The sequence below is a fragment of the Dipodomys spectabilis genome, unplaced genomic scaffold (assembly GCF_019054845.1).
Source record: "Dipodomys spectabilis isolate Male_0828 unplaced genomic scaffold, ASM1905484v1 ptg000200l, whole genome shotgun sequence".
In the NCBI taxonomy this organism is placed as follows: domain Eukaryota; kingdom Metazoa; phylum Chordata; class Mammalia; order Rodentia; family Heteromyidae; genus Dipodomys; species Dipodomys spectabilis.
Genome location: NW_024870877.1, coordinates 2,206,245 through 2,232,833, shown reverse-complemented (window position 1 = coordinate 2,232,833; position 26,589 = coordinate 2,206,245).

The window sequence follows — 26,589 nt, the reverse complement described above, 5'->3', positions numbered from 1 at the left end:
AATATTGGGGATGATATAAAAGGTTTAGCTTACTCTCTTGTGTCAGTGATATAAATTATTTTATGACATAGATATGTAACTATTTTGCATTTTAAAAAGTATATGAAGATTCACAATTATGTGGTACTTATATTAATTTATGTAATAGTTGCATATGATCATGTTAATGATATTCAATAGTTTATGCTTTATGATATGCTTATTACTCTGCAATATGAATTGACTCTCTAAAAATAAATGGAATTGCATTGTCAAATACTACAAGGAGATTACTGAGGCTAATACCAAAACGAAAGCTGGTAAAAAAAAAAAAAAACGAACAAAGCTACAAGTTTGAAGGGAAGGGGTCAGTGGTAAGGGCTATGATAAAAGAGAAATTCTTCACCATGGGATCTTGGAAGAATAGAATGTGTCTTGTTGAATTACTAGCTTTATAAACATTCTTAGAAAGCAGAACATGATTTTTGATTCTTGCTTTTTGGAACCTCTTTAATGAGTAGTTAAACAAAAAATGATCGAAATGACTGAAAATCCACTGACATGAATTATTAGATTAACATACTCAACGTTGCCTTGAGATGCAGGCAGGCTGGATTCCTTTCCTATTAAATTAATGGAATAAGCTTCCTTTTGAATGGTTGGACAGTCCATGACACTTGTTCCAAAACAAGAAAAGATACTGGAGAGAAAAAAAGATGAAGGAGACTCTAAAGGCTGCTGAAATTAGCATATTTCCCATTTGGACATTAATGGGTTGTTACTACAAAGAATTAGAATTTCATCTTAAGATAATTTCAAAATAGATGTGCTAAAGGATAGCTTCGAAATGTAATATTTAATGTTGTTGGATTACTTGAAGATAAAGGTTTACAGAAAACTTTAAATTCCAGTAAACTGTAACGTACCAATAAACACCTAGAAGAAATATAATTTAAAAATTCAACCGGTTCAAAGCAAACCCTGGCAGGAAAGTCTCTGAGTCACTTATCTCCAAATAGGAAGTGGCATTTTGGCTCAACTGGGAGAAAGCTCCCCTTGTGCTCAAGAATTCAGGGATATGTTAATACCCAGGCCCTGAGTTCAATCCCCATGACTGACAAGAAGAAATTTTAAAGAATTAAACCATTAGGGACAGAAGGAGACTCAGTGGAAGAATGTTTGTCTTGCATGCATGAGGTCCTGGGTTAAATTCCTCAGCACCACATAAGCAGAAAAAAACTGGAAGTGGCACTGTGTCTAAAGTGATAGTGCGCTAGCCTTGAGCTGAACAGCTCAGGGACAGCACCCAGACACAGAGGTTAGGCCCCCCTACCAACAACAACAACAAAAATTAAAGCCTCAAACAGCCTGAAGATATTTTCCAGAATAATGAATGCAGCATTATCCGTTTACATGACTTAGTGAATTGAAACCTAGTTTACCAGGGGAGATGGTGGGCATTTTGTGTGTGTGCCAAAGCCTACAAAATTATTTTGTACTTTCCCAGGGAGGGAGAAAGGAAGAAATGAGGGGGGGGGGGGTGAGGTGTTTGATGGACTTGCCCTTTGATTCACTGATTGTTTTCTGGAGTTAAATTCAGAGAAATTCTGCTTGCAATCCTAGTTGCAAGGGGAATGAAGAAGCCATGTCCTGGAAGTGCTTTTGTCCTCTCCTTGGCCTGGTTCTAACCACCACTGGATAATCCAAGTCCCACTTAAGGACCAAGATGCCTTGAAGACTACTGATCCATTGAGCAGATGGACCTAACCGCAGCCAGAATAGGCAGAAAATGCAATTCAGAGGGCAGCACTGGAAATCTACAGCAGGCAGAGATTTTTTTATATATTTTTATTGTAAAAATACTGTACAGAGGGCTCAGAGTTACAGGAATAGGTAATGAGTACATTTCTTATACAGCATTGTTACCTCCTCCTTTGTTTTTCCCCTGCCATCTTTTCCCTCCCCACATCTCCAACTCCTCCCTCCTCGACCCCTGCCTGACATTGCAAATTCATTTTAGACACAGTGTCCTCTACATCTCATTGTCACAATGGGTCAACCTGCATCCCTATTTAACATTCTGCCATATCCCTTCCACTCTCCAAATTACAAATATATATGATATATATGATATATGATATATATACATATAATATATATACATATATATACATATATATATATATATATATATGTATATATATGATGCAGAACACTTGAATCAAATACAGTGGAAACAGGGCTATACCGTGGGGGGATGAACCTACAAAAGAATCACAGAGTGCATTATGAGCATATTAAAAACAAAATAAAGAAAGGAAAAACCACTTGTGTCTCTGACTTGGGGTACATTTCGCTTAACATCATTTTGTATGGTTATATGTTCTTAGTCTTTGATCTTCTTCGCTTGTCCTAGGCATGTTCTAATCCTTGCAAACAAAGGTAAAACAAGGTAAACCATGGGTCCTATGTTTCTTTGGGTCTGCTTACTTCACTTAATATAATTTTTACCAAGTCTTTCCATTTCCTAACATATGGAGCAATGTCATTCTTTCTGATGGAAGCATAGAATTCCAGTGTGTGTGTGTGTGTGTGTGTGTGTGTGTGTGTGTGTGTGTGTGTGTGTGTGTGTGTACCACATTTTCTTGATCCATTCATCTGCTGAGGTGCATCGGGTTTGGTTCCATATCATAGCTATGGTGAATAATACTGCAATAAACATGGTTTTGTTGGTAGCTTTGTGATCATTTGGGTAAGTGCCCAAAAGTGGGGTTGCTGGGTCATTGGAGAGCTCTAATGGAGTCTTTTGAAGAAATTCCATACTGCTTTCCAAAGTGGGTAAACAAGTTTACACTCCTACCAATAATGCAGTAGGGTTTCCTTTTAGCCACATCCCCAACAGCATCTGTCATTATTACATTTCTTGATTATAGCCATTCTAACTGGAGTAAGGTGCAATCTCAATCTGATTTGCATTTCTTTTATGACTAGAAAAGTTAAGCATTTCTTCATGTGTCTAATAGACATTTTTTATTTCATCTTCAAAGAAATCTCTCCTTACAACTTCAGCCCACTTAGTTTTTGGACAGTTGTTCCTTTGAGGATTTTTTGTTGGGGGAATTTATGATTTTGAGTCCTAAGTATATTTTAGATATAAAACTTTGTCTGTTTTATGACTCATGAAGTACTTCTCCCAGTAAGTGGGCTTTCGATTACTTGCTATCTATGAGCTGTACCTTGCAGAAGCTCTACTGTTTCATGCAATCCCATTTCTCCAAACTTCTTTGATTTGTTTTGTTTCTGGTTCTCTATTAAGAACATTTTGGCCTGTGCTAAAGATCCTTGGAGTTTCTCTTATCCTTCATGTAATGTTTTCACGGTGTCAGCTTTTATTTTGAGGTCTTTGATCCATTTGGCCTTGATTCTCATGCAGGCTGATATATATATATATATATATATATATATATATATATATATATATATATATATATATATATATATATACATATATATATATATACATATATACATATATATGTATATATATATATATACATATATATGTATATATATATGGATCTTGCTTTACTTTTCTACAGGTGTTTAACAAATTTTGCCAATACCATTTACTGAAAAGGCTGTCTTTCTTGCATTCTATTTTTTTTAGCTCCATTGTCAAAGATCAGGTGGCTATAGGGCACTTGGTTCATTTCTGAGTCTTCAGTCCTATTCCATTGGTCCTCAGGTCTGTTCTTGTGCCAGTACCAAGATGTTCTTATTAGTATGGCTTTTCACTATAGTTTGAAATTGGAGCTGATATTGTTCCAGTGCTGTTCTTTTGGCTAAGGACTGACGAACCTACAGCCAGCAGTATACTTAATGGTAAAAAGTTAAAGTCATTTCTTATAAATTCAGGAAAGAGATAAGTATGTCTGCTCTCTCCACTCCTCTTCAACTTAGTATAAGAATGCTAGCTGGGACAATAAGACCAGATGCAAAATTAAAGGGAATCCAAATAGGGGAAGATGAAGTAAAACATACAAGATGACCAATGGAATAGAATTGAAAACCCAGAAATCAATCTACAGACCCATAGGCATCTAATTTGGATAAAGGAACTAAAAAAAATAGAACAGAAGAAAGACAGCCTGTTCAGTAAACGGTGCTGGCAAAATTGGTTAACTGCTTGTAGAAAAATAAAGCTAGACCCTTATTTATCACCCTGAACCACAATCAACTCCAAATGGATCAAAGACGTCAGAGTCAAAGCAGACACTCTGAAAATACTACAGGATGAAATAGCAGAAACCCTAGGTCTCCTTGGCACAGGCCGAAATTTTCTTAATAGAGATCCAGAAACACAAAAGATCAAATACAAATGGGAAAGATGAGATTGCATGAATTTCAGAGCTTCTGCATGGCAAAGGACAAAGCTAGCAAGATCAATAGAAAGACCATGGATTGGGACAAAATCTTCACTGGCCATGCAACCCACAAGGGTCTCATATCTAAAATATATCTGGACTCAAAAAATTAAATCCACCAACAACAAATCCTCAAAGAAACAAATGCCCAATTAATAAGTGGGCTAAAGACTTAAAGAGAAACTTCTCTGAAGAGGAAAGAAGGATGGCCAATAAATACATGAAGAAATGCTTAACCTCTCTAGCCATAAAAGAATTGCCAATAAAAACAACATTGAGGTACCACCTCACCCCAGTTAGAATGGCTATAATCAAGAACTCTAATAACAACAGATGCTGGAGGGGATGTGGACACACGGGAACCATACTACATCATTGGTGGGAGTGAAAACTTGTTCAACCACTGTGGAAAGCAATATGGAGGTTCCTCAAAAGACTCCTCATAGAGCTCCCCTATGACCCAGCAATCCCACTTTTGGGCATTTACCCACATGATCAAAAAGAAGACCATACTAAAACTACCAGCACACCTATGTTTATTGCAGAAGTATTTACAATAGCTATGATATGGAACCAAACCAGAGACCCCTCAGTAGATGAATGGATCAAGAAATTGTGGTATATATACACTATGGAATTCTATGCTTCCATCAGAAAGAATGACATTGCCCCATTTGTTAGGAAATGGAAAGACTTTGAAAAAATTATATTAAGTAAAGTAAGCCAGACCCAAATAAACAAAGTTCCCATGGTCTCTCTTATTTGCAGTAAATAGAATATGTCTCTGTCAAGCAGAATAGGACAGATAATTTGATGTTAGGGAAATTAACCCTAAGATATGTATTCAAATGTTTTTTTTTCTTTCATGAGATTGTTTCTAACACATTTATAAGATCATTTCTTTGTCACTTTGTATGTGCCTCCCCCATGATATAACCCCTGCTTTAACTGTATTTGATGTCGGTATAATTTCTGGAGGGGAATGGCAAATACAAATCATTTAACTAGGGATACAGGTGGACCTATTGCAACAATGAGATGTACAAGTCATTATGTCAAAATTGAACTTTACAACTTTGGTGGTGGGGAGGAGGATTGGGTGGCGGCGCAAGGGGAGGATGGGAAGAGATGGATCCTTGAATCAAAGTAGGAGACTACAACGCTTCTGAAGAAATGTACTCATTATCTTGCCCAGGTAATTTTAACCCCTCTGTACAGTATTTTCACAAAAAAATAATAATTTTTTTTAAAAAAGAAGAAAACAAAACCTGAAGATGACATGATCTTGTATTTAGTGGACTCCATGGACTCCACACCCAATTTACTTGAGCTGATCAAAAACTTTGGCCAATTAACAGAATATAATTTTGTTTCAATAAAAAATAAACAACAAAGGAATACACAGTTGGAAATTTGGGCTAATTTTGTCATTATGTTTTGAGAAGTCAAGTTCACTATAAAAATGCAACACATATATAATGCTCAGTTGTGTTTAAATTGTTGTCTTAATTACAGAACATTTCTACATGCAAAAGAGCTGATGATTCCCAACCAAAAATTTGAAAAATTAAGCATCATTCTGTTAGATTCCAAAGAAATGATGAAGGATTACAAAAGTTTAAGCCTGGAGAAATAGGAAAGTTCATTTAATGTAGGACTTTGTGGACCTGGCTAAATTAGAATTTAGATTTAAAATAGATGTTTTTTTGTTTGTAATTTAATATTCTATAGGATACTACAAAATTCTTTTCAAGTAAAAGATTTAATTTACAAATTCACAAATGATTCTGGCATTAATTGACTAGAGCAGTTTTTCAAGTGAGGTATAATAAGAACTTAGTTAATAGATAATCCCAACAGTTCATGTGTAAAATGATAATGTGAATAATCTAGAAATATTTCCAACAAATTGATGATATTAATTTATAAATATAGAAAAAGAACAATCTTTTGAGACTTTGGTGTAACATGGTATGAAGAGCGTAATTGTGTGACATCCTTTTTTTTTTCTACCTATACATAACACAGGAAGAAATTTCCTTAATTATGTACCTCTGTATACAATGAGAAAAATGCTAGGTTTGAGGTTTGTTTTTTTTTGTTTTTGTTGTTTGGTTTGTCCTAGGGCTTAACCTCTGGGTTTGGGCATTATCCCTGAACCTGTTTTTGGGCAAGGCTACTGCTCTACCACTTGAACCTCAGTGCCACTTGGGTCTGGCTTTTCCTTATGAGTTTATTGGAGATAAGAATCTAAGGAACTTTCCTGCCTGGGTGGGCTTTCAACCATGATCTTCAAATCTTAATATTAAGATATACAGATCTCCTGAATATCTGGGATATATAATATATATATGTAATAAAAAACATAAAATAAAAATAAAAATAAATAATGTTTGCTAGTGTTCTAATCTCAAGAATACCACTGCGGGGAAAATGATGTAGCAAAGTTTAGTGTAGTATTCTTTCCACAATAGGAAGGGCATCTCATTAGCAGAAGTGTAGTATTTTTTCACAATAGTGATAAACTAGTCATGATGTGAATTTAGGGAATTTAAGGTGCACCTTACAAGTTGGAAACTGTTGGGCTAGGATGACTTTATGGCATAAAACCTTGGGATTGACTGTCATAGAAATAATCGCTTACTCTGATGAACAAATGTTTACTCTTATGGAATCATTTATTGGAAGTGGCGCTGTGGCTCAAGCGGTAGAGCACTCACCTTGAGTTGCAGAGTGCAGGGACAGCGCCCAAGAACAGAGTTCAAGCCCCACGACAGACAAAAAAGGAATTAATTATTATAGATACTTCATAGTTTTATCTTCTACAATAACGTGTCTATTTTTTCTGTTGACTTTTAAATATGTAGTGCCTCATTGAAAACTGCATCTATTGCAGAATTAAATAAAATGCAAAGAGGTACTATTTTGAATGTCTCTGGTATGGCATGTTCAGAATTTGAAAATGAGTAGTTAGTAGTCATAGGAATGTTGAGGAACAGATATATTCTGTCCTCTTAAAAATTAGGCAGTTTTCAAAGTTAGGGGTTTCCATAGAATTGAACTGTTTTCTGCTTTAGTATAAGACAATACTAAAATGATGTTTTTTTCAAAATAATGGCAAGTATATTCTGAAAATATTATGTAGTTTGATAACATTCCAGTTGATGTCGCTCTGATAAAGAAAGAGCTAATTCAAATTAGCAGCCAAAATGTTCATTTTTAAAAGATAATACACATAGAATAATACTTACTATAAAAATACAGTGAAATTATATTTTATGTAGCTCATTTTTAACTTAATTTTATTGTGAAGGTGATGTATAGAAGGAGTTGCAGTAATTATAAGGTATTGAATATATAACATGTCAAAATTTTTACCCCCTCCCACTTTTTCTCACACTTTCCCTTCACCCCAATACCCCTCACAAATTGTAATGTAAATTTCCAACATGTTGTCCTGTGAGTGTGTCTATTGTATTGGTTTGCCTTTTGTCCTTTGTCTCGCCATTTTATTGTTCTGCTTCCCTTGCCAAATGCAGATAAATGTACATACAACACACAAGATACTAAAATCAAATTCAACAGTGGACAAACCATAGGGGAAAACAAAAAAGAAAAATTAATCACATAGTACATTAAAAATAACAACCACAAAGAAAAACCTCTCTTTCCATACCTAGGAGTTTATTTTGCTCAGCATCATTTTATATGGTCATTTATACATAGCTATTGAGCCATTCTGCTCATCTTCTAGGACTATCTAAGATAATTCCTAGTTATTACAAATGTGGGAAACCATAGAATCTGTTTCTTTGTGTCTGCTTATTTTTCTTAGTAGGATTTTTCCAAGTCTTTCCATTTCCTTATGAATTGGAAGCATAGACTTACTCTGTACATATATAAACCACATTTTGTCAATTCATTCATCTACTGAGTGGCATATTGGTTTAAAACATGATTGCATGTAAGTATCACTTAAGACCATTCAAAAATGACAGATGGCACCTCACCAGATATACTAATATCATGATTTCTAAGTAAGATAGTATTTTATGATGGTACAAGTGTTGAGATATAGGATGAATTTAAGGTCTATATTGCACTGAATTAGGCAGGAAGATATCCAATACATGTAGGATAAAAATGGTAGTGACAAAATATTTCCCTTGAGAAAGATATAGGAGGCTGCCAGAAGTATGAAGTAGTTCAGATAATTTTGAAGAATTTAGAAATGCAAGCTAAATTATGTCTCCTTAAATAATTGTTATGTAAGTGGAAGGGCAAAAGAAGGGTAAGAGAAGAAAATAACTGACAGTAGATCATTGTCCCAAGTTAGAGTATAAAAAGACATAATCTATAACTTCTAAGTTAAAATGGGACCAATATAATCCGTCCCACTTAGTTTAGGTACATGCAAAATATTTACTTGGCTTTTCTCTACTTAAATGCTCCAAAGTAAATGAACACTTATGAGAAAAGTTATGTGATTGCCATTGCTTCAACTTGAACACTAACTGTGATCAGCCCTCTTTTTCTCACTTTGCACTTGGAAAATAGTCCCTAAGTTGATGATGTTGTGGCTGATTAGAGTCAGACTAAGGGGCCTCTACTTGTACAATTATCCCAGAATAGTTTAAAGAAGTTTTCTGCCCAAGATATCCAACTACGTTGTCTGAACCTTTACTTTGAACACACCCTCACACCTGAGCACATTATTTGAAATTATACTTAAGCTTTTCTTGGCACATTCTACTTTGTGACTTTGTCTTCTTTGCACATTCCTTTTGAGTTCAGAGTTGTTCTATTTCCATTTCATCTGTACAAACTGCTAAGAACATTGTTCAACTACCACTTCTTGTTTGTACATGCCCAGTCTATGAATGAAGGTACTTTGTCCATGTTAAGCAATACGGTAATACTCAGCCTCTGAGGAGAAAAGTTCCACAATATAACTCTATGACCACATTAAAGGATGTAGAATTTAAAGCATTTTCAGACAAACAGTAATATTAGAATTGAAAGGCTTCTTAGGGACATTATCCTGGAGTTCATTAGTTTACCCAGGAGAAATATAAATATCCACAAAATCTGGAGCTATTTAGTAAGTAACCGAATTAACATTAGATCCTAGATGTTGTGTTAATACAAGTTGGGATTGTATTATTGTTAAATCAGAATCCTTCACTTCTTGACAATGTGTATGGGAAAATGAAAGAAAGGCATTAAAGCAAAATGTCTTATCCTTTTAGGAATTTAATCCTAGTGGTGAGAGTAATATCAGAACTTTTCCATTCAATAAAAGCTTGAAGTTTATAAGATCATTTTCCTACATATAAGAATTTGTGCCAGGTTGGTTGACAGGGTTATTTCAGCATGGAGATAAACCTAACAAGAATTTGATTTCAATAGTGTATATGACAGTTATGATGTGTCAATGGCTATTGAGGCATTTTCTATTCTAAAGAGGAATCAATTCCAGGAGCCTTCAGTCACATCAGTAAAGCTGTATGTTCAACCTAATACTTGGTGTTACTTTTACTACATTTATAATGAGTAGGCTGATAAGATATCCAAACATATCTAAATATATTTCAATAAAATCCCAAACTGATATGGATAGGTGGGTCACTAATTGGAACTGTAGGAAAAATTAGGCTTGTCTGTGCTGTAGTTCAATCTATAGTCTCCTGGCTAAATAAAGTTTTCAAAAATATTCACAGAATACCACTAAGAAATGTTCATGATAGCTATATGTATATAATATTTCTAAGTTCAGGATTAAAGCATTTGTTCCCAACATTTAGAATCAACAGGACATGTTGAATTTATGGATCCAGAATTGTATGTCTTCACATTCATATCTCTACATTTTATCAGTATGACTTTCACCAAAATACTGTTCTTATTGAACTTGTCTATATCCTTTTACTTTTCAAATCCAAATAGTAGATTTCCTTCAATATCTTCCTGAAAATTCTTTCCTTCCTTTTCTTCTGTAAATCTGTGTTTATTACTTTTTTGTTTCCTTATTTATCTCTTTCCTTCAATCTTCTCCACACTGGTACTCACATTGTTCACACTTTCGTCAAAACTTTCCTTTTCCTCTTCCCTTTAATAATGTGCCTGATTTTATTATTATTTTTCATATTCATGGTCGTGAATATTTTGATGATGTCCAAACAGACCTATCTTTGAATCTGTTTAAAATAAACCTTAGAACTATCAGATAGGTTTTTTCCTCTAAATCCATCTTTTCCACCTATAATCCTTATCACCAAGAATGTAACTAACACAGTTAGGAGACAGAGATGTGGAAAAACTTTAGATTTCCTCTTACCCCACCACTATCCATTAGATAAGATGAATGATCAAGATTTTCTGTTTCTGTCACTAATGTAATTTCTATGTACTCCTTTATATGCCCCTGACACCAGCCTATTGCAAATACTCAACACCAGTCACTCAGTCCTAAAACAACTGTTTACAAAGTATGCATTTCTCCCCATAGCCTTTTCATATTGATCCTCTCCATCACCCAGTGACACTTCTTGTAAGCACACAGAGTGAAGAACTCAGACAAAAATTCTAGTATCATTATTTACTCACAACATTGATTGTTGGTCTTACATTTCTCATCTGTAAATGGATGTAATCTACCAGAAATATTGAACAATATATTTGTTGAATTCGAGAGCAAGGAAAAGGAAAAGTGAAGAGTCCTTACATTTTCTACCTTAGCTTTCAAATAAGGAAAGAGTCGAATTCAGTTTGTTGGTATAAAGTCAGAAATAGTTTCATGCAGAAGTAAAAATAAATTTTAACTTCTGGCTCTACAGCCTGTGTTCTTTTATGGTAACTTCAGATATGTAAGTAGTATTATGTAAATTGTGTCATGTCTTTACAGCTGTACTGAAGAACATACTCTTAATATATCATTGGAAAACATTGGTTATTGAATGGTATCTAGAGGAGAATGTTATTTGATCTAATCACACTAAGTTGGAACCCACATCTTAGTCCATCAAAATGTGGAAATAGATGATTTTAAAGAAAATAATACCAACAACAACAGTGAGTATACATTGGAATGACTCCTAGAATAACATTAGGGTTTTTACTGTCTCTACCTGTTTATGAGATTTTATTCCTTGATATTCAAACTCTTCTTTTGTTATTCTGTTTTTTTTTTCTTTTTTGGTTCGTCATGGGGCCTGAGCCACAGTGCCACTTCCTCTTATTTCTGCTTATGTGGTGCTGAGGAATCAATCCCAGAGCCTCATGTAGGCAAGGCCAGCACTCTGCCACTGAGCAACCTTCCCAGCCCTTCTCCTGTTATTCTTATTGTATGTAATCCAACGCTGTTTATACCTATGCATTCAATGTGGGAAATCCAGCTTCAAAGATGTCGAAGTTTTTTATTTCCTTTTCAATCACAACATCGTTATTATCAGGCTACACTGTGGTCATCATCTTCTCCATCAAAATTATTATTAGCATTATAAGTGCTTATTATTGAACGTCAGATATATGTCTATGATTTTATTATTATTTATCTTTTGATTAATAAGTTTAATGTTACCACTGTGCATGCATCCATATTGAAATTTTGGACAAATGAACAAAAAAATTAAACCATATCAGGTAGCTTGACTATGTGCTTATAACAAATTATGGAATAGAATTTTTGAAACATTGCAAATTCCTAATCAGTATGATTTAACTTCCTCTCTCCCCCTAACTACAATCAAATATTTAAGAGTTTGGGCAGAACCCTATCAAGTAATATACTGTAAATGTTACTAAAATATCATGTGTATATCTAAAACTCCCTTGAAAGTAATAAAATCTACTTTCTATAGAAATATTAATTATTTTAATCTAGGAAACTTTTAGAAAAATATACTGTATATCTTTGAAATGAAAAAGGTCAAAAAGAGTAGCATAAATATTTTAGAGGGAGTTTGTCTCCGATATATATACATATATATATATATATATATGTATATATATATATATATATATCTGTCTTCTATATATATGTAAATGTTATGTGTAGAATAGTACATTTTTAGAGATTATTTGTCCTCAGAAATATATACATATATCTAAATTTATGTGTAGAATGATATACATTATAGTGAAACAAGCATCTTAAAATATAATTTTAACAAAAACTTCATGAAACCAAGTGCCAGTAACTCACCCTTATAATAAGAGCAATTCTGGGTTCTGAGATCTTAGAATTGTTTGTGAAACTAGCCCAGACAGAAAAGTACTTGTTAGATTCTTATCTCCAACTAACCACTAAAAACAACACCCACAACAACAAAATATATCACATTAATTTTACAAAAGCATCTTTTTTTTTTTTTTTGGTCAGTCGTGGGGCTTGAACTCTGGGCCTGGGCGCTGTCCCTCAGCTCTTCAGCTAAAGGCGAGCGCTCTACCACTTGAGCTACAGTGCCACTTCTGGTTTTCTCGTGGTTTATTGGAGATAGGAGTCTCATGGTCTCTCCTGCCCGGGCTGGCTTTGAACCGCGATCCTCAGATCTCAGCCTCCTGAGTAGCTAGGATTACAGGCGTGAGCCACCAGCGCCCGGCCCTACAAAAGCATCTTTTAACTGCTGTGAACATTTCTTAGAAACATGAATACATACCCCTGGAAAATGTTAAGTAAAAAGTATAGAATATTTACGTCTATGTTAAAGACTTGACTATTTGGATTGTTTAAGATTTAGGTAATGATTAGAAGTTAAGAATAATGATAGGTAGGTCATATATTGGGACTGGTTTTTATTATTCTATTTTACAATACTAATAAAATGATATTTATAATGATTATATAAAATTACTCTGGCTTGGTATTTGAATTATCATAAGTGATAAATATTTTTAAATGAGTATCAAAGGAGTATCAATTTTTTTGTAATTTCAAAACAAGTAAGAAAATGATTTCAAGGCTGGTTCACTCTAAGTCTATATTTGTTTTCTTGTTCTAGTTTTCACGTTAATAGAAATTAAAATTCCAAAATTTAATGGTTATTGGCATTCAGGAACATCTTCACATACACTAATATTGGAGTCCCTTAAGTGGAATTGTTTTATTTCATTTGTTACTTTCACAAATAAATCAAGATGATTGTGTATTTTGTTCTTTTCACTGCTTTTGGCTCTTATCTTGAGAATACGTTTTTCATAGCAAAGTAGAGATAAGCAATTGGATTGAGTAATTAGCATATGACTTTCAAAAAGTGCAGATGGATAGATTTGTGTCTTCTGTCATTTCCTAAAAGTTTCTTCTAGAAAAGTTTCTCAATTACTTAAAAGTTTTTCCCCTTCCCCTCCACAAATTATACTGACATCAAATACAGTGAAAGCAGGGGTTATACTGTGGGGGAGGGACATACAAAGCAACAAATAAATAACCTTATAAATGTGTTAGAAACAATCTCATGAAAGAAAGAAAACATTTGAATTCATATCTTAGGGTTCATTTCCCTAACATCACCTTATCTGATCTTTTCTGCTTGACTCAGACATATAGTAGATATTGTAAATAAAGGAAAGCATGGAGGAAAAAATAGGGTTACGGGTGGACCCATTGCAACAATGAGATGTACAAGTCGTTATGTCAAAAAGAACTTTACAACTTTGGTGGGAGAGGTAGAGGGGAGGATTGGGTGGGAAGGCGGGGGAGGTTGGGAAGGCATAGGAAGGGGAAACAAAGGAGGAGGCTACAAAGCTTGATAAGAAATATACTCATTATCTTGTCCATATAATTGTAACACCTCTGTACAGTATTTTCACAATAAAAAAATAAAAATAATAAAAAAATAACTTAGAAGTGATGCATAATTCCTAGGTATTCCAGTTATCACATATACTTTTGGATTGAGTTATCACTGTATAAACTCAAACGGACAAAATACCCTCAAAATAAACAGAAAACATCTTTGTTTTAAATGCAGTAGTTTACAAAGGGTTTTTCACCAACACCAAAAACATCTTTTTAGCTATTCTGCATTTTGTGTGAAAGAAGTTTTAACAATAGTTTTTTTTTCCTGACATGCAATTCATTTACAATATATTATCTCCTTTTATTGTATACATTTTAGTGCTTTGGAAGTGAATTGTACCTTCATAGGTTTTCAAAGCCTAATTTTCACAAACTTGCATTTCTTCAAATAGAAATGCTGTAAATTTTAAAACAGACATTAAGATAGATATAAAATTCAGATACAGGAATTTGTCCAGCATACATCCTCTATAGTGAGTCTTTTCAAAATATGTTTTTGGGTATCATTTCCAGGGTCTCACACATACTATTCAAGTTCACTGTCAATTAACTACATTCTCTGTCCAAAAAGTTTTTTACTTCTGTTTAATTCATTCATAGAAGTGTAATGCCTGGATCCTTTCACCTTTTGAAGACTTGAAACCTTGTTTGCTAAAATGATTGCAGTATTATACAAATCGATCACTATGAGAAGTATATCAATTTCTCCACAAATGCATGACTATATTTTGCATCCTCTTTTTATATTATGGTCATACTAGTGAGTTTTCTATTTATTATTTCTTAGACACTAAAGAGGAGATTATTTCATATGCTCCTCCTATTAACTATTAATTTACATATGTTATTTAAAGAAATGTCCTATTCAGGAAAAAATTTTATATAGAATTAGAAGATATAAAAATACTTAAGTTTCAGCCAGGCGCTGGTGGCTCATGCCTGTAATCCTAGCTACTCAGGAGGCTGAGATCTGAGGAACGTGGTTCAAAGCCAGCCTGGGCATGAGAGACAGTGAGACTCCTATCTCCAATAAAACCACCAGAATGCCGGAAGTGGCACTGTAGCTCAAGTGGTAGAGCACTCGCCTTGAGCTGAAGAGCTGAGGGACAGCACCCAGGCCCAGAGTTCAAGCCCCACAGCAGACCAAAAAAAAAAAAATACTAAAGTTTCAGAATCATTGTAGCATTAACATTGTAGCATTAACAAATATGTGTGCTCTATCTTTTGGATATGGTTTCACTTCTGTTATAGTGGCCTTTGAATTATGAAAAGTTATGACTTGATATAATCTCGTTCTTTCTTTTCTTTAGCCACTAATGTGTTCCATGTCAAATTTTTAGAAACCTTTACTGATCCAATGTCATGAATTTTTTCCATTTAGGTTTTATAGGTTTTTACATCTCACATTTAGTTTGATAATCATTCTTTATAAGGTTTGAGGTAGGCCAGGTGCCGGTGTCTCACGCCTGTAATCCAAGCTACTCAGGAGGCTGAGATCTGAGGATCATGGTTTAAAGCCAGCCCAGGTAGGAAAGTCCATGAGATTCTTATATCGGATAAAGCACTAGAAAATCGGAAGTTTTGCTGTTGCTCAAGCAGTAGAGTGCTCATCTTGAGCTGAATAGCACATGGACAGTGCCCATGCCCAGAGTTCAAACCCCATGACCAACGTACAAAGAAACAAAGGATTGAGGTAGTAGTCTAAGATCATTCTTTAAATCTAGAGAGGCAATAGTGCCAATACAACCATTTAAGATTCTGTTTTTATTTCACAAAGTCATAGCATCCTTTTCAAAATCTGTGGACCATAAAATTAAGAAATTATTTTTGAAAAATCTGTTTCCTTCTTCTATGTGTTTGTTCTTATAGTACAACTATGTTATCTTCACTAAACATGGTAATACGATTCAAAGCTACTATGAAGGCTCAAGCTACACCATTTTACGAGATTTTTCTGATTGACCTGTATTCCTTGAATTTACATATGAGATTATCGAGCAGGTGGATCAATATTCTCCAGAGATATCTAGACGTTTGAAAGTCACTCATATTTTGCACCTGGTGAAAACACAAACCCTGATATTATATATAGAAAAATGTCTTTAGAGATTGCTCAAAGCAACTAAAATTAATTTAGGAATGAGTTAAGATTTAGATAACATTATAGCATAACAAAGTTGAATGATAACGACTTGAACTGTACTGCAGAAGTGAGAGAGAGGGGGAAGAATGGTGGACCACATAGGAGCTGTATTTCATTGGTATTGTTTCAAAAAACAGAAAAACTTTAGAGAAGAGAAGGAGAAAAATAAAGTGTCCTGATTCTAGTTTCTTTTTAATCCACCTGATAGTTTGGACTGAAAGTCAGATAACATGGAAAAAATAAAATAGAAAATAATGCATTGAATAGAGCTGTTACAATGTAAAAAAGTTGTAATAGGAATATAATTAATTTCCAAAGAAATAAGAGAAAGAATAACAATAACAATTGCTAATGTGGATAGAAGATGGATCACATTTTATCATATATAATTTTGAAAAAGCATACTAGGAATGACAATTTAAAAATCATAACGTAAAACACAATTTGTATTATTACTAGACAATATAGTTCAGTGGTAAAACATTGGCCTAACATATGTGAAGCAATTGTGTGATCTCCCAAGCTTTACAAAGTACACACAAAGCACACACACAAAAAATCCACATAAACACACACACACACACCAAATACACACATTTGGAATATTGTTATTATCATATTAAACAGAGGAAATTATCACAAATAATAAAATTATTTTAATATATGAAATCATAAGATTGTTCATACAATTTAAAAGTTTAGTAGAAATAAAATAGTCACAAGATACTTGGATCCTTATAGATTAAGTAAATTGAAAATTAAGAAATAAAAGACGTGAAATTTGCAAACAAGTTTTAAATAATAACCATTTTGAAACATGTATCCTTTTATTTTAACCAAAGATTGATGTTACTGGTTTTTTAACTCAAGATTTAGAATATGATAACCAGGTGCTCTATATCTTGCTAGGGATGGCTATATCTCTAATCATTTCACTCTGAAAATGTTATGATAAGGTCTCATAGTTTCCCAGTCTCTCCCAAATTACAAACCCTATTTATATATCCCACCATAGTTAAAAAATGGAAACCACAAATCACTATGCACAGCTCAAACATTTTTTTTAATTGAAGTACAAATATTTCCAAAAACTCACCATGTAATGAAGCCTTTTTTAATAAAGTATGTGATTCTTGAAAATACAGTATTTATTACCTGGAAAAATATGTTTAGAACTATAAGAAAATAAATTTATTTAAATTCACCAACCATATAAAATTTAAGAAAATAATCTTTAAATATTCACATGTTAACTATTTTGAAAGCAAAATATATGTCTGAATAATTTACATGTGTTAAAATTATGCAAAACTAAATTTACTAATCCTACAACTCTGAAAAAAGAATTACCCTAAAGAAACAAAAGAAAATAATTAAGTTCAAAATTTGAAATTTAGAAAATAAAATGAAGTATAATCTTTAGTTGACTTAAGTAACTGTAAGCCCTCTGTATATCAACTTTATAATAAAAAAATGCATGAACAAAGAAAGAAAAGTACCCAATGGGCAATAGCGACAGGAAAAGCATCAGTAGTTTTTTTTTGAGTGTGTAAAAAAATCAATGGAAGAGATAACAATGTTCCTTCCATAATAAATGTACTCATTACCTTATTTATATCACTGTATCCCCTCTGTCCATTTCCTTTATAATAAAATTAAATTGAAATTAAAAATTAACTAAATAATATACCTATTAAGAATTTGTAGAGAGCTAGGAAGTTGTCTCATTGGTAGAGCTCTTGCCTTGCATGCTTGAGTCCCTGTGTTCGTTTCCTCAGCATCACATAAACAGAAAAAAAAAAAAAAGCCAGAAGTGGCGCTGTGGTGGAGTGCTAGCTTTGAACTAGCCTTGAGGAACAGCGCCCAGGCCCAGAGTTCAGGTCCCACGACCGGACCCCCCACCTAAAAAAAAAACAGAATTACTAGAAACCATTTGTTAAAAACTTTTTAAAAAACTTCCCTAAGTACCCAAGTAATATAATTTGATGATACTATTTAAATACTTCAACTTCAGCAGAGAAGCCAAAAGTTTAAAAACTGTTACAAAGTAAAGTAATAAATCAGAATATATTACTACTAATAATAATCATAAGATGAATTTATAGTGGTAGTCAATATGTAAGAAATGAGGCAATTTGCCATTCGTTTGCACTTAATAAGTGAGAAAAAATTTTCTAGGTCTTTTTTTCTTTCTTTTTTTTTTTTTTTTTGTTGGTCGTGGGGCTTGAACTCTGGGCCTGGGCGCTGTCTCTCAGCTCTTCAGCTCAAGGCGAGCGCTCTACCACTTGAGCTACAGCGCCACTTCTGGTTTTCTGGTGGTTTATTGGAGATAGGAGTCTCATGGTCTCTCCTGCCCGGGCTGGCTTTGAACCGCAATCCTCAGATCTCAGCCTCCTGAGTAGCTAGGATTACAGGCGTAAGCCACCAGCGCCCGGCTCTAGGTCTTTTTAAATATATAATAAGTTTAATGAAGAAACTATTCACCATATGATAATTAGATGAAGCTGATATTAGAGCAAAGAGAAGATTGTACTAAGTTTTTGCATGTTAAAGTATATACTTATTTTGGTTGTGGGAAATTGTGTTCAAATTGGGGTATTGTTTTTGGTAGACTGGTGTCATATCAGTGGTTAATTTTAGGATAAGGGTTCCCTTTCCACAAGAACATGCACCTGATCTGTCTTTTTAGCCTACCCATTATCAAAGGCATAGGAGTTGCACACCAACTTGTCTAGATTCCTACCTTGGCTGGCCTGGATTCTGCAGTCCTTCCAATCTTAACCTGTAGATAGTGCAGGGTGGTGGAAATGATCCAATGCACCCAGCTATAGATTGAGAAGGAAGTCCACTAAACTTTTGGCCTGGGTTCTGTTCTCCAGCCTCCTCAGTAAGTAAGAGTTCAGATGGGAGCCCCTGGTGCCAAGCAGTAAGAGTATTTCTTAAAGCAACTAGACATATATATGAATATATATGACTTAGGCATGTGAACACCTCAGGACAAGAATAAAAGAGCAGTGAAGCGTAGAGGATAGCCCCAATTTTAACTAGCTACTTGGAGGCTGAATAAGCTTAGCTAGCTACTCTGGAGGCTTAGATATGAAGACCACTATTCAAAGCCAGTCCAATCATGAAAATACATGCGATTATCTCCAAAAAACCTGAAAGAGAACAATGGCTCAAGTGATAAACCCCATCCTTGGTCACAGAAACTTAAGGATGATGAATGAATGAATGAGCACTTGCACATGTGTGTGTGTATATACACATGCATGTACACACACACACACACACACACACGTGAGTGTTTCAATGCGAAGTTCTTTTTTTACCTTGTTGTACTCTATTTCCCTGTATTAGTTTACAAACTAACAAAATCAACTAAGCATCTATTTACATACAACTCATCATGTTTCTCTAAGTCAACTCTCTTTTTGGAAGCATGCTTTTATTTGACCCAAATATAAACTATTCAGGAGTTTGATTATTCTCCCTCAATTCTGTAGAATTAGGTGATTGTTTAGCTTCCTCCAAGCTATATAATTTTGTGAAATCCTGCATCAAGCAACGTATTTCTTTCACTAGAAGGGAAGCCTCTGTCAAACAATTAATAATAGGTTTTTCTTCTCTTTGCTTGCATCTGTAGTTTCATTTTCTTCATATATTTCATGATCTGTCTGTGTATGACAAAGACTACTGTGAAAATAAAAAGACCCTTCGCAGCACTTATCATTTATATACCATCCATAGATATGACGGTGTTTAAATATTACTGAAATTGCTTTGGAACAAATCATGTTCACCTTGACTATCATGAAAAAGAAGAATTGATTTCTCAGCACTTTAGGTAAGAACTTGATTGAAAGAAACAAAAGGAAAAGTGAGGAACAACTCAACACATACATTCAAATGGAACAAAACAACCCAAGAAAACAAATTAATTCAGTATTCAAGAACTGCAAAGACTTAAAAAAAAACATCAGCTATGACAAGCTTATGAAAATCCTGACTACATGGGAGTCTACTGTTGTGAGAATAGAGGTTAAAGCCCAGACTGGACAGAAATATCTGTAAACAATGCCATGCACCTATTATTCTAAATTCCAGGAAAAATAGCATAACGTGATCTGAGTCCAAGGTCATACACAATTATATGAAAAATAACCAGGAGAATTTAGGGCTACAGATATGACAAAATGGTAAGAATACCCATTTAGGAGGCACAAGACACTCAATTTAAACTTTAATATTTGGGCATTGAAGTAAAAAGCTATGATTTTAAGTAATTGGAATAAGTGTAAGATTTGAGTATTTGAGTGGAAAAATGCATGAGAGAGATAGAATGAACCCATGGTGCAATGCTTTCAAGTTAAGTGAAATTGTTTTATGGTACTTCAGACAAAACAGAGTTACCTTGCAAATGAGCATGGTTGTGCATTTGGGTGATGGAAATACTTTACTTACACAGATGTAAATTAAATAGATTTTATTTGGGTAGATTGTACTTCTTGAGCTAAGAGCCTAGATGATGTCCCTGAAATTTTTCTCTCAAGGCTACCACTCTACTACTTTGAGCCACAGTTCCAATCCTGATATTTTGTTGGTTGTTTGGTGATAAGAGGCTCCTGGTCATTCTTGCCCAGGATGGCTTCAAACCATGATTGTCAGATCTCAGCCTCCCGAATAACCAGGATCCCAGGCAATAGCCTCCAATAGTTTTAATAATATTATTTGAGACTATGAATTAGAGCTGAAAATGATTTTAAATATGATAATAGCTAATTAAATTGCATATTTCTTACTTTTACTCTGTCATGTCCCTCATTCTCACATTAGGAAAGTATATAGAAGGTTCTCACTGAATTATATGTACAATTATGAAAAACTTGTATTGAAAGAATATGGGCATAGTGTGGTTTTAGCATATTAAGACCTGTAGGGGGAAGAGTGTTTTTGAGGACTTGCAATACATTGTGATGAAAATGAAGGCAGGCATGTGCTTATTCTGGAAAACTGGCTAGAGGATTGCTCCCATAAAGGTAGTGATGAATTCTTCCAAATGTTTACATTAAAATGCACTATTCACCGTAGCCAAGTTACGGAAACAGCCCAGATGCCCTTTGGCAGAGTGATGGTTGGAGAAAGTGTGGCACATACACAGAATTGGATTACACCCATCCATTTTGAAGGCTTACATTATTTGCAATGAAATGGATAGATCTAAAAATATATTAAGTGAACTAAGTCAGAGCCAGACACACAAAGTACCCATGTTCTATCTCATATTTGGCAGCTAGAAATTTATGCAAGTTTACACAAAAATATTAATCAAAGCATGCTATTTGCAGAGGAGTATTTCAAAGGTGTAATTTCTTATAAAATTGAATTTTACTCCAAGAAAATGAATACCAGGAAACTATCACTTGGAAGATGTGAATGGAAGTCAAAAGGAAGGAATAAAGAGAGTTACGGAGGAAGAGAGTGAAGGTATAATATTCAATGCAGATGTATGAAACTAGAAAAAATTAAAGTGGGGTGAGGTTTGGAAGGGTGTGGAAAAGTTATATAAAATCCATTATATTAAAAAAAACTGATTTTATATTTCACACAGTGAATCTTACTGGAATTAATTGGTAATTTGACAAATTAATTGATATTTATTACAATAAATAGATTGGAATATAAATAATCAGGATTAGAATATATATTAGAATATAAAAAGTATCAATGCAATGTTTTTGGTATAAACTTGTGATACCTTCTAAGTGTTCTTGGTCTTCTGAATTCACATGGTAAAAAAAAATGTTGTTTTCCTCTAATTTATAAGGGATTTTACTCTGCTGCTCTGTTTATTGTTTTAACTCGCTGGTCTCAAACTGTTTTTCTCCATATTTCTGAAGCATTCCTACTGATTATACTCAAATTTTGCTGATATGATGTCTAAAAGGCATTATTCTTCTACAGGTTCCACGGGTCCTAGGATCCCAGTTATCTGCATGATCAGATAACTAGGGCAAGAGATCTCACCTAGGCCCATGCAACATGCCAACAGAAAGTAATTGAAAACCCATTTCAATGTCTCATTTCCTTTATTTCAGGGCCCCAATTCCTTGAAATGCAGGAATTAACAGTAAGTAATTGGGAAATGCAAGGCAACTTAAAATGCAAGATGAAATCACAAAATGTGAAAGTACAGTAATTCAAACTTTCAATTTTCAGATGACCACTCCATATGAGTGAACAAGACCACAAATGTCACAAGATTATTTGTAATATCCCTCTCCTAATGATAAATGAATGATTTCAGTCTAGCATCAACAGGCCAAAAAATAGTTCCTGGAATGATAGATCCATAATTGGTCTACCAATGCTAGGAATACTTGACATAGAAGTCAAATATAATTCAGAAAAATACATTAATTGAGAAGATCCTTAGTGCTTCAAAACACTGGTACTTCAGGAAACCTTGGTTCTGTAGTGTAAAAATGTTGTCATTCTCAAACAAATGATAACCTACATTTAATCTCCTGAAAGTATATTCCTTTTCAAATAAACTTTTTAAAATCACATTTACCAAAATAACACTTTACAAGTAGATGATATTTAGTGACTTTACTTGTTTTTCAAGTGTAGGGACAAGTTACAATAGAGTTGATTTATTTACCCAGCAATAATGCCAAACAGGTTCAACCATTCATTAAAGTGTAGAAATAGGACCCCCTCCCCCACCATTTGTGTTTTTCAGTAAGTGCCTTCGAAAATTCATTAAATAGATCAGCCTCGCATATTTCAAACCAAAACATTAGCTAATAAAGTAAATTTCATCACATAATAAGTACATTTATAAAAGTCATGAATAGTTGCCTTATCATATGGTTTTTTATGTTTTCCCTATCTGTCTAACATAGTAAGAAATATGACTTTAAGTCTTGAATATGGGTACTCATCGCAGATTTGACAAATATAAAATCTGTCTTCTATTTCTATCATATTCCTCTTCAGTAGTAAATTTCAGTTTTCTTCTTTTTCCAAAACTTATAGGTAGTAGAAAATTTTATCACATGTAAAATAAAATAATCACAAACCACTGTACAAAGCCCTTTATAAAACTAATAGGAATACATTCTAAGCCATTTTTAAACTTTCTTGTTGACTACAGATTAATCTTCCAAATAGAGGAGAATAAATTCATGTCTAGGTGCTTCATGTCTCCAGTCTTGCAAATTGTTACTTCAGATGAATGAATTATGGAAATATAAGCTGACATCAGTTTAAGTATATGCAGAATTGAAACTCCATGGAATGTATATAAACCTTTCAAAGGACTAACAGACACTTTAAAAGAATGACTATCAGGAAGTTGAAACCAGAGAGGAATAATAGTCAAGTCATAGAATGAATGAAAAATGGAACAAGGGGCAAGTACAGTTAGAATACTCATTGTACACATGTGAGAAAGGAAGTGGTAAATCGGAAATAAATCTTGTAGAACAGGTTGGTTGAAAATGATAGAAGGAGTGACTCTGATCCAGGAACATTGAACAATTAGATGGACATATTTAATTGTAACACACTAGAACAACTTTTTGAAATTCAGTGAAAAAGACACAACAAAAAACAAAAACTCAATAAAAGCACAAAGAAACAGCAATCTCTATAGAGTATTATTATGACCTCTCAAATTTTTAAATAGTTAATGAAGGACAATCTTGAGAAAAGCATACAAAGTTGTTTAAAGTGGGCGGTTTGGGGTAGAGGCGAAATTTTAACAGATTTAAATAGATTGTCTAAATCACCTACATTTGCTGCAAATATTTTCCTCTGTGAGTTCTCTTGGTCTGAGCAGGATTCTCCAGTCCTGAGCCACACTTGATAGCGTGTGAAGATAGAATGGAAGAAACAAGATCAAGAACCCATTACTCCACTGGAGACGAAACAGTTCTCTATGTTTTCTCTCATTTCTATTGACTACTTTTATTCATAAGTTTAAGTCAAGTGATTTGAATTATATTTTTCCTCCTTTGTTCTGGCAAAGTAATTGTTCAAAATAATTCACTAAATATTATTTGACATTTTTTTTTCTTATGCTGTTTACTTATCCAAGCGAGTCAATTAAACTTCGCCCTTGCATTTGGTTGCCACGGAATCCCAGCATCAATATTAATGAGGACAATCTCTAATGTAAAACTTTGTCTCCAAAATACCAGTCCAACAAGCTGTGATCACAAATATTTAGCTATATTTTTTTTCATTTTTCTTTTACCTTGAAAGTCTTCTTTTGTCTAAAGTGCCCTCAAAAATAAGTATTCCACCAATTTTTGGTTCAATCACTTATAACCTCAAAGATATATTTTGCTAACAAGATGCTTAGAGGAAACCGAAGAATACTGCACTTTTATCTTCTCTCTTAAGACTCTCCTTAGATACAATATCAGGAATAGTGAAGTTATTTTTCCAAAATTATTTCAATAGATTATTTTTCTCTTGTCTTGCATTTGCTCAACAAGATGTATGGAGAAGAATAGAGTTAAATTGCCCATATCTTGGATGACAGTGTCTGTTACAAAAGTACAATGCTCCTATGTCCTATTTCTCTGTCCTCCTCTTAGGTCTTGCCTGATTTCCAACTTATCACAGATTCTTGGCTTCAAGTCTAGTGAAGTTGAAGGACTATAAGGCCTCCCCCATTGCTACATTGTAGGGCTAGATCTGCGGCAGGAGGTAAGCATGAACGATGCACACAAGGAACACATGTTGGGAGAACAAGCTTAAGCATATCTGTTTATTTCTGCACAAGGGTTGGGATTTTATAGCCCCAGCTTTCCCAACCTCCTGAGTCCTTCCCAGCCAATTACTTAGTGGGGAGTTGATGATGGGCACTGCTTGGGGACAGGCACTGTTTGGTCCTCGGGGGGCATGTAGGGAGCGTAGACAGCTCATGGATGGCAAGCTAGGCAGACATGCCTGTGGGTCACGTCTCTATGAGCAGGAAGTGTGCTTCAACTGCTACTCTAGCTGACTCAACCAGATGTGACCGGTTCTACCCACAAATTTCCCCTTTTATTTTAAAAGGACCATCATTATGGTGATCCGTCGTTGGAGGCATTTTTGCCAGGAGTGCAAGCATTTAATAATTCCTAGGAGAGTAAGCCCTACAAGTGCAAAGCCTCCCCAGATGACCAGAGAGGATGGCAAAAACCATTGTTGTAACTTTTTAAGCACATCTTCTAAAAAGGAGGGACCTGGAATAAGCTGTATGGTGGTCTGGTTTAGGCAGGTAACATCATGCAACAGGTTTTGGGTGAAGTTTAAGTACTTAAGAGACCAAGGGCCTTTGATGTAGTTACTAAGTTCAGTGACATTGGGTGCGGGAGTGGAAAGCTGACAGAAGTAATCATAGCATTATATAGTCTTCCTTGTTGTAATCAAAGAAACGTAATCTGTTCTTGGAGCAAGTCTATTTGTTGTTGGAGCACAAGGAGGCCTCCCCTAACATGATTGGCAAATTGCAAATGTTGTAATTCAATGGATGACAGTTGAGGGATGAGCTGGTTTATCTGTTGCACGATGGGCACGCTTTGGGACAGCAATATAGCGACGGTGGTAGCTGAAGTCACTGTAGCGATGATTGCAGACCTGATTGCAATGATCAATCCTACTGCTCTTTTAGTGTGCAGACGAATCAATTGAACCTGGGAAAACTGAGGGTCATTAGTAGCCAGAGCAATAAATGGGGGAACACGTACCAAACCTGCAATAGGATATGAGTCATTGGGTTGCCAGTGATTGCTGAGAGTGCAAGTAGTGGAGGAGTTGTCTCCTAGACAAAAAAAGAACGGTGCTCTAACCACTACCATTCCTGACACCTGGTCATATCCAGATTGGTTACAGCAACAAGTATTGGCCAATAGGAAAGGGATCAAATCTAGACAGGAATGTGAGGAGCAAACAATTGGCATGGTGGGGCGGGGGCATCCTAGGTCTCCCAATCGTCCTCTTGAAGAGTCATAAAACTCATTTAGATTTTGAGGTTTGGCTTCTTTTTCAGACTGGTTGTATATATCTGGGTAGAGAGACAATGTGAGGTCCCCAAATACATTGCCTTGCCAGGAATTGGCACAAAGGCTAATCACTAATTCCTCAAGAGGAGTGGAAATAGTGCCAAAGCTATTAAACTCCCTGAGTGGGCACAACTGCATATGAAAAGGTATGTCAGTAGCCTGATTTCAATTTTTTCCAGTGGGACAAAT